This window comes from Pinus tabuliformis, chromosome 9, assembly GCF_031772625.1.
Source record: "Pinus tabuliformis cultivar Carrire ecotype Pingquan chromosome 9, CPIR1, whole genome shotgun sequence".
NCBI lineage: Eukaryota > Viridiplantae > Streptophyta > Pinopsida > Pinales > Pinaceae > Pinus > Pinus tabuliformis.
Genome location: NC_142307.1, coordinates 1,821,313,004 through 1,821,323,561, shown reverse-complemented (window position 1 = coordinate 1,821,323,561; position 10,558 = coordinate 1,821,313,004).

The window sequence follows — 10,558 nt, the reverse complement described above, 5'->3', positions numbered from 1 at the left end:
ATGGAATGGACATCAGCCTGGGAAAGTATTTGCATGGGTGAAATGGGATACCATTGCCAGACCAAAAAGTTGGGGAGGCTGGGGTATTAAAAGGCTAGATCTATTTGCAAAAGCATTAGCTGCAAAGCTTGGCTGGCAACTACTGACCACAGATAGCCTTTGGTCACGAGTAGCCCAAGCAAAATACATCTGGCCCACACACCTTATGGACTGGTTCCGACAGCAACATAACGTGGGACACAATATCTCTAATATATGGAAGGCAGTTTTACTATCCCTCCCCCTTTTGCGGGACGGCATTACCTGGCGCATTAAGAGTGGACAAGATGTAAGAATAGGCATGGACCCATGGGTAGGATGTGGCAACATGCACAGACTTTCGGATGGCCTTATCAGACATCTTCATAGCAGGGGCATTACTCACATAAATCATATTGGTGACAGTACAAACTCTACTTTCCTACAACAGGCTTGGACCTCCTCGGCGGCCCTGGATATCCCGGAACAATGGCAGTTAGAATGGAGTAATTTTACAGATGCTCTCACCCAGGCAAACATCAGATTGACTGAAGGACCGGACGAGCTCATATGGGCCATTGCCAAACACGGTCTTTACTCTCCTAAAATGGGATACCTGAAGTTAATGGAACCACATAAGCCTCCTGACATCCTACCGCACTGGAAAAAGATCTGGAAACTCCAGGCCGCCCCTCGTTGTCGTTTATTGATGTGGAACATCATTTTTGATAAAATTCCCACTGGAAAAAATCTCTTGAAACGATCTTTCAACGGACCCTTCAGATGTCATCTTTGTTGTTGCGAAGAGGAGAGTACTGATCATCTTTTCATACACTGCTCAGTCACTAGAGATTTCTGGCACAGTATATCATCTTATATTACCTCCCTTAAAGCTTGGCAAGGGACTAATATTTTGGATGCTTGGAACAATTGGACAAGAGAACACACAGGCAAGCCCATTAACATGCCCCTCCTCGTATGCTGGGCTATCTGGATAGCTCGGAATCAAATCATCTTTAACAACAAGGCTCCCCACTGGCCGACAATTCTGAGTCACACCATTGCTGATTATAATATGCTCCCTGAGATAGACCGCACTGCGCCAACACGTACTTTTGCTCCTATTACCATAGATAAATCTAAGCCCTGGGCCTATTTTGATGGCTCTGCTCAGGATGAGGGATGCGGCGGGGGAGAAGTATTATATATAAATGAGTCCCATTGCTTTAAGATCCAGATTAAGCTTGAAAATGGCACCAATAACTTTGCAGAATTAAGCACCGCAAAACATATCATACTTTTTGCAATCCAAAAACAATGCAGACACCTTCAACTATTTGGAGATTCACAGATAGTTTGCAATTGGCTAAATTCTGCATCTCATTATTTTGCTTTCTCTCTGAGACATATTCTTGACGAAGCCAAAAGACTGATTACATCTTTTGAATCTTTTGTCTGTCGCCATATTTACAGGGAACAAAACACTGAAGCTGACCAACTTTCCAAAGAAGCAGCGCACAGCCATCTAGATCAATGGCTGATACAGGAGGAGATTGATGGAACCTTCCATCAATACTATCACAGGCCTTATATGGATCTTAATAGAAATGGGTCTCAGACCCGTACATAATCAGTCACAGCTGATATGTTTCTTTTTTATACACGTACTCATGATTGTACAGTCTATATACAGTAACTGTCTATAACAGTGCTCTCTGCGTAGAGCAAGTTTTGATATTAAATTTTGGTTTTTATAGCAGATCTACAAGACTCCCTGCGTGGAGATCCGGATCACTCAGGATCATTTTTGATAACTTGACTGGCCTATGGCCACAAACGAATATGCGACCAGCATCTACAAAATGTAATTTCTTTCTTTTAATAGAAATTACAACTTTTTCCTTATGGGAAAAAAAACCCTCGAAATTATTTACCCATAAGAACAAAAATCCTCTTTAGTAAAAAGGAAGAACAGAATCCAAATTCATACCCATGTACATATTACCAAAATATCATAATCATTAAACCCTAAACTCTAGATAAAAATTATGCTTTGATCGTATAAACCCTCGAAATTATTTACCCATAAGAACAAAAATCCTCTTTAGTAGAAAGGAAGAACAAAGTCCAAATTCATACCCATGTACAAATTACCAAAATATCCACGCCCAATGACCTTTCCCTTATCATAATCATTAAACCCTCAACTCTACATAAAATTTATGCTTTGATCATATAAACCCTTGAAATTATTTACCCATACAAACAAAAATCCTCTTTAGTAAAAAGGAAGAACAGAGTCCAAATTCATACCCATTTACAAATTACCAAAATATCCACACCCAATTACCTTTCCCTTATCATAATCATTAAACCCTCAATGCTACATAAAATTTATATAAACCCTCAAATTATTTACACATACAAACAAAAATCCTCTTTAGTAAAAAGGAAGAACAGAGTCCAACTTCATAGCCATTTACAAATTACCAAAATATCCACGCCCAATGACCTTGCCCTTCCTCCATCTAATCGTTGATACTCTCCTAAGGTGTTTCCCATGCAAACTCCATCTGGGGTTTGAATCCCATGAAATCCATAGATCATGTTGATGGTCTTCCTTCTTCTGGAATTTCCATGTAGATATAGACAAGGAAAAGAAAAATACAGTGCTACAATGTGATGTTGTAATCTGTGAATATTTTATTTGAACCCAGCGCTAAACTGGAAATGAAAAAGAAAATAAATATTTATAATAGAAAAAATAAAAGAAATATTTATAATATAAAATAAAATATATAAATTGCAATTGGGTTAAATGATTTATTTTTAATAAGAATTTGTTATTTTTTCCTAAAACACTAAATTAAAAAGAAGAAGAAGAAGTTAAAAATGATATTGGGATGAATGTAAACATTTAAATGTGACCTCAATTAATAATAAAAAGTTAATTAATAAAATAATAAAATTTAATTTGTTATATTTTGATTTTGTTATTAACTTATGAATAGGCTTTTTTACAATACCATGGGCCAATACCATGGCTTATCAATACTACAAGTCCAAAAACATAACTTATTTCACAACCAGAATTTTTTACAACAATATGACAAGATTCGTAACCCTGGATATTCATCCCCACATTATGGTAGATATTATTAACTTGTAAAAAATTAGTCTTTGTTACAAGACCATGGGTCAATACCATGGATTATCAATAACACATGCCCAAAAAACATAAATTATTTCACAATCAAATATTTTATAACAGTATGACAAGATTGTTAACCATGGATATTCACCCTCACTTTACCATGGATATTAACTTGTAAATCCACTTTATTACAATACCATAGGCCAATACCATGGCTTATCAATACCACATGTCAAAAAACCATAACTTATTTCATAGTAAAAATATTTTGTTTTAATTTAATTTTACAACATTTTTCTAATTAAATATAAAAGGAAAAATGTTACAATTTGAGATATATCTAAACCCTCTGTCCTCACGACTACTAAAAATATTCCCATAGAAATTAAATATTCCCATAGGTTTTAATAAAATTAAGCTAAGATGGATCTATGCCGTTATATATATATATATATATATATATCTATATATATATATATATATATATATATATATATATATATATATATATATATATATATAATCGACATAGATCCACCTTAGCTAAGGATTCAAGGGATGAGAGCAAGCAAATTGAATAATTATAATAGATTAAATATAGTGCACGATTTTTCAAAGTTTTTCATTGTTTTATTCTCTTTGACACGATTGATCCAAAATATAGGTTTAATATTTTACAACCAATACCATGGGCCAATACCATGACTTATCAATACTACAAGTCCAAAAACCATAAATTATTTCACAACTAAAATATTTTACAACAATATGACAAGATTCTTAACCATGGATATTCCCCCCCACATTACCGTAGATATTATTAACTTCTAAAAAATAGCCTTTGTTACAATACCATGGATTATCAATACCACATGCCCAAAAAACATAAATTATTTCACAATCAAATATTTTATAACAATATGACAAGATTGTTAACCATGGATATTCACCCTCACTATACCATGGATATTAACTTGTAAATCCGCTTTGTTACAAAACCGTGGGCCAATACCATGGCTTATCAATACCACATGCCAAAAACCATAACTTATTTCATAGTAAAAATATTTTCTTTTAATTTAATTTTACAACATTTTTTTAATTGAATCTAAAAGGGAGAATGTTACAATTTGATATATATCTAACTCCTCTATCCTCGCAACTACTAAAAATATTCTTATAGAAATTAAAGTAAGGTTTTAATAAAATTAAGCTAAGATGGATCTATGTCGGTTCTCTCTCTCTCTCTCTCTCTCTCTCTCTCTCTCTCTCTCTCTCTATATATATATATATATATATATATATATATATATATATATATATATATATATATATATATATATATATATATATATATAAAGAACCGACATTGATCCATCATAACTAAGGATCCAAGAGATGAGAGCAAGCAAATTGACTAATTATAATAGATTAAATATAGTGCATGATTTTTTAAACTTTTTCATTATTTTATTTTCTTTGACATGATTGATCCAAAATATAGGTTTAATATTTTACAACCAATTAAATTTTTCTAATTTAGATAATTTCTTAAACACAATACAATGTGATCAAATTTAAGAGAGAGTTGGGGAGGGGGTGGAGAGAGGGAGTGAGAGGGTGAAAAATTTAGAGGATAGAGAGAGAGAAAGAGAGAGTGATGGAGGAGAGAGAGACTGAGGTGGGATAGAGGGAGCGAGAGGAATGAAGAGAGAGGAGAGAGAGAGAGATGGAGTTGGAGTGGGAGAGAGAGGGAGGAAAGAATAAAGACAGAGAGAGATAGAGATGGAGAGAGAGAGGAGTGAGAAGGGAGAGATGGAGAGAGAGTGAGGGAGAGAGGAGAGGAGGGAAGAGAAAGAAGAGGAGATGATAGAGATAGGGAGAGAAGGGGAAGGAAGAGAGATGGAGACATAGAGATGGAGAAGGACAAGGAGGGTGGGAGATAGTGATAGAGTTGGACAGAAGAGAGAGAGAGAGAGAGTGATTTGGGGGGCAGAGATAGAGGGAGTTGGGAGATAAAGGATAGAGAGGAAGGAAGATAGAGATGAGGAGAGAGAGATGGAATTAGAGGGGGTAGGAGAGGGAGGGAACCAGAAAAACGTAGAGGGAGAAATGTGGAGAGAGAGAGGGGGTGACAAAGGATTCATGGAGAGAGAGTGAGGGAGAGAGGAGACTGAGAGGGAATAGAGAGAAGGATATAGATAGAGTGGGAGAGAAGGGGAAGAGAGAGATAGACAAAGAAGGGGAAGAGAGGGAGAGAGAGTGTGTGTATGTTTGGGGGGTGAGATAGAGAGAGTGAATAACAAAGAGACACAAATACAAATATAGATATTATATAGTATTATATAACCAACATAGATCCATATTAACCCTATAACTATCAAGTGCCGAGAGGGATCCAATCTCTCAATGTGAAAACATTTCCTCAAGTTTTGCACTAGGAAGAAAAGTTTGCACCTCGAGAGATTGGACCCCACTCAACGCTTGATAGATCCGGGATTAAGATGGATGTAGGTCGGTTAAAATGAAATTAAAGTATTTTTTATTTGATATTATAGTCTTAAAAAATAAAATTTCCCTTTAAATTAATTTCAAATTAGCACTACATCCAATTAGATTCAATGAATAGATTTTTAAAAAATATATAAAATAATTTTTTTTATTAAAAAATATATTTTTAAAATTACAAATTATTAGAGATACATAGTGGGAAGTTGGCTCACCTATACACCATGTGAGGATGAAGAAGTTCTTAAGGAATGATAACCTTCCAACCAATATTTAACAAACTTTCAATCCCCTATCACTTGTAAGTTTAGGTTGCTTGACACAATTAAGATGACTAACATAAAAAACTTATTCATATTATTGTAGTACTTGTTAGGTAGTTGTATTTTTGTTCTTAGGCTAAATTAGTCATTCATGTTAGTAATTTTTAGTTGTATTACTTATTATCTAGTCACATATTTTAACCCATGACTAAATTAGTGATTTATGTTAGTCGTTTTAGTTCGGTCACTTAAGATTGCTCATTTTTGGTAGTATTTCACATGGAAAAGTTGTGGTGACTAACTCTTTTAGTCTCCTCGTCACTAATTGCTCATTTTCTACTAGTGTAATAACTGAACCAAATCTCTTCACCGGGGGTCCCAGTTTGTGATTGAATGACGATGGATTTCCTAGTTTTTCAATGAGTGTTTCCAGCGGATTGTAATGAGGTTGTTAGTGACCACATTTCACTTAATTGTAGTTGTTCAACCTTTAACATATATGGTATCCTGTTGGCCTACAAGTCACTGAAGTGTCCAAATTCCCCTGACTAAGACGAAGCCATTCGCTAGCGTGAAATTGTACGTTCCAGGGAAGTTAGTGTATGCTAGAGCAAAGATAGAGATGGTCAAAAGGTTAGTCACCTATATTTATTTCAATGTGTGTGTTACCTATATTAAATTCAAGGAAAAACTCTTCATGAATTTTTGTACGCAAAAAATAAGGAATTATTTTGTGCTCAAATATAATAACTGTTAGGGTAGTTTCTTTTGGAAAAGGAATATTTATTTGCATGCACAAAAATAATAGCTATGGTTTTAGATTTCTTGAAGAGAAATATGTGTTTATATGCATGAAAAGAATAGCTATTTTGTTAGGTTTCTTGAGAGAAAGATGTGTTTATATGCATGAAAATAATAGCTATTGTGTTATATTTCTTGAAAGGAAATATGTGTTTATATGCACAAAAATAATAGTTATTGTGTTATATTTCTTAAAAAGAAATATGTGTTTATATAAATGAAATAAATAGATATTGTGTTGTATTTTCTGGAAAAAGAAATATGTATTTGCATGCATGAAAAGAATAGCTATTTTGTTATATTTCTTGAAAATAAATGTGTGTTTATATGCACAAACAGAATAAATATTGTGGTATATTTATTGAAAAAAAAATATGTATTTGCATGCATGAAAATAATGTCTATCGTGTTAGTTTTCTTGAAAAGAATGTGTTTGTGTGCACACAGATAATAGCTATTGTGCTAGTTTTATTTTAAACAAATATGGCTAGTTGTGGTGGTATTTCTTTTGGGAAAGAATGTGCTCTCATGTGAAGAAATAATAGTAGTTGTGGTTATTATCTTTTGGAAGGATTTCCCTCTTCTTGTTTGAAGAGATACTAAAAACCATGGCAATTATTTTGAATATTACCATGATAATCATGGTGATTCTTTTAAATATTATTGTATTCTTGTGAGTAGAGGTAATATTTCCTTTATTATAATGTATGAGAAGTATTGATAGATTGACATTCCTTGGTAATATTTATGCAATTTACTTTATGCATGTGAGATTTAGATGCATAGACATGTGCCATATCCCTACACATGCTTAGATAAATAAACATGTTTTTGTAATTGTGTACTTTTAATTAATGCAAGTGTGAAGTCAATAAATAATCATGCTTGATGTTATATATGCATTTTATTCATGCACATGAAAATATGTTGAAGCGTAACTAGTAAAGATTCTTTTTATTTTATTTTTTTAGTATGCTTGGCAGGACTACGTCTTCAACATGTCCAATATATCACCCTAATCGGGCGAGCAATTGAACCAGTGACTTCACATCAAAGAGTGTCTTAATAGAGCACCCGATCACCATCTATCCAAGACCCCACGGACATAACTAGTAAATATTTATTAATTGAGTTTGATAACTACTTTTATATAATCATGATGGAAAATTTGTCGACAACAGAAATTGCAGGAAAGCAATGTGAGTTATGCAAAGAATGAATTAATTGTGTCTTACCCATCCCTTATAAAATAATAAAAAATGGATTATAGTTAACACTATGCAAGGAAATAAAGTAATGGTTCATGCAGTGTGAAGGATCATTAAACACAAGATAATCCATTATTGGACAAAACCAGCCCAAAAGGACATAGTGTTCGAGGAATTGTGGGGTAAAGTGTTTTGATAACATGATTAATGTAATGACTTATAGCTAGTTATTAAATATGATATTTCTTTGAAAGATTTTTAACAATGGATAAGGGATGGACTCCCTTGCTTCCATTGAGTGAGGGGTGAACACCCTCATGAAATGTTTAATAAAATGAATATCTATTATTTTTTTCCATGAGAGATTCCAGGGTATATCAATGTTTATTTGTGTATTTACTTATGTTGTTATTTTGATGATATTTATACCTTGCGTGATGTTGACACTTACATCATCAAATATTTTATTAACTAGCCTAATTAAATGAACAATGATAATTATACAAGCTTACAAAAGGAAGCTTGATGTAACATTCTACAACAATGGTTGTTACGTTATGTGACTTGCTATTCCAATTCTAAAGTTACATTATGTTATGATGATTTTATATAATGGTAATTTAAGGAATATTGAATAAATCATTGGGAATATTACATTCTATGTATTTTCTAATCCTATGTATTTTCAAATGAGGTTTACTGGGGGATGTTACACTTTCGCATTGGAATCTATCATTCATATCACTTGACTTCACCAATAATTCACATTGGAAATCGTCATCATAAGCTTCACTATCTCCATTCCCATCGTGGTTATATGATTTATTTGACTCACTAGAAGTTCTATTTGAAGAAAAAATTTCCTTTGCACAAAATTGCATATCTTTCTTCTCCCTCATAGAAAATACCAAGGAATTCTATGAAGTGACAAAAAAAACCCTATTGCTGAAAGCACTTTGCCTCTTCCAAAATAAAACTAGCCCTGCAACGGGAGAAAAAGAAGCCCTTGAAGCTCAATCCACACAATAAATATGAGGGAAATCACTAGACCCACTTTCATGTAGTAGATTGCACCAAACATGGGGACAATTCGTTGGACCCAATCACTTGCAAAAGCCCATAAAAGCTGCAGTGCTTCAGGAAACTTATGATCTCACTCAAGAAAATTCAAGAAAGAGACAGAAAAGTCAAGAAATAAGATAATGATATCTCAAAAGAAAAATGAATTTTACAAATTTTAAAAATATAGTATATTTCATTAATATAAAATATTAAAATAAATTTAAATTTAAATAATATAAAATGAAGCATAAATTATTTTTTATAACTTTAAAAATTAATAAATATGTTAAATTTATATTAATTAAATATTTACCTAAAATGCTAAATTCATATCAATTATAACATTTACATCATTTATATACAATTATAACATTAATGAGCTGGTTTTGGAAACATTCACTTCTTTAAAGATATGCATGCCCTCATCATTGATCGGTATTATGTGAGTGCAAAATTTCATAAATTTAAAGTTTTATTTAGTTCAAAGGCATGGTGTATTTGAGTCATCCAAGGCTATTATTTTAAGAATTCATAATTATTTTAAGAATTCATAAATTTGAAGTTTTATTTAGTTCAAGGCATGATGTATTTGAGTCATCCAAGGCCTTTTTTTTTTGGGGATGCGTTTAGCTAGCAATCAACTTTGTCTCATTTAATGAACCTATTATTCTTATTCTATCTTCAAAAACATTCTATTCAATGTTTTTTTTCTAATTTTTCAGATATTTTTGATAGATATAATAAGAAAATTCTAAAATAATTTTCCATAACTTTATTATATTCAATGTTTTTTTCTAATTTTTCTGATAAATATAATAAGAAAATTCTAAAATAATTTTCCATAACTTTATTTTATTTGATATAGCAATTTTCATCAACAGTGTTCAACTTATTACAAAATCACTTCACAACTTATTACAAAATCGCTTCACACTGGCTGCCTTAGATATTATTTTCCATTCCCATGAATATCACTAGCTATTTATCGCTGCCATGCATGATTAGAGATGAAAATCCATAATGTCTAGAAAATTAGGCGTTGTGTCATCATGTGTTATATAGCGTCTATGATCTCTTTTTCTGTATATCAACCATCTACAAAGAATGTATGAATAGAGTCCAGTAAAGAATTGTGTACGTAATCTATAGACATAAATAAGGTTTACGAGATTGACGAAGGCCAAAGCCATTTAATATTTATGCTCATATTGGACTGAACCTAAATCATTTAGGCAGCAAATTTATTCATTATAAATGATAAACCCAGAGATTATTGACACAGAAAAATATACATCAAAAAAAGAATTACTACAATACATTGCTTTAAAAAATAAAAATTAAGAATCACTGTGTTATGCTATTAAGGAAGAAACTTATTAAAAGTATGACAATTAATTTGTGTTATAGCAACATTTATGGGAACTAAACATATTTTTGAGCTACTATCCTTTGTCTCTATTTCAGGTCTAGAAGAACGATGAATGAGATGCTTCCATATTGAGGGATGAAGAGGGAGACAATCGTGCAGACATTAAAGAAGCAAA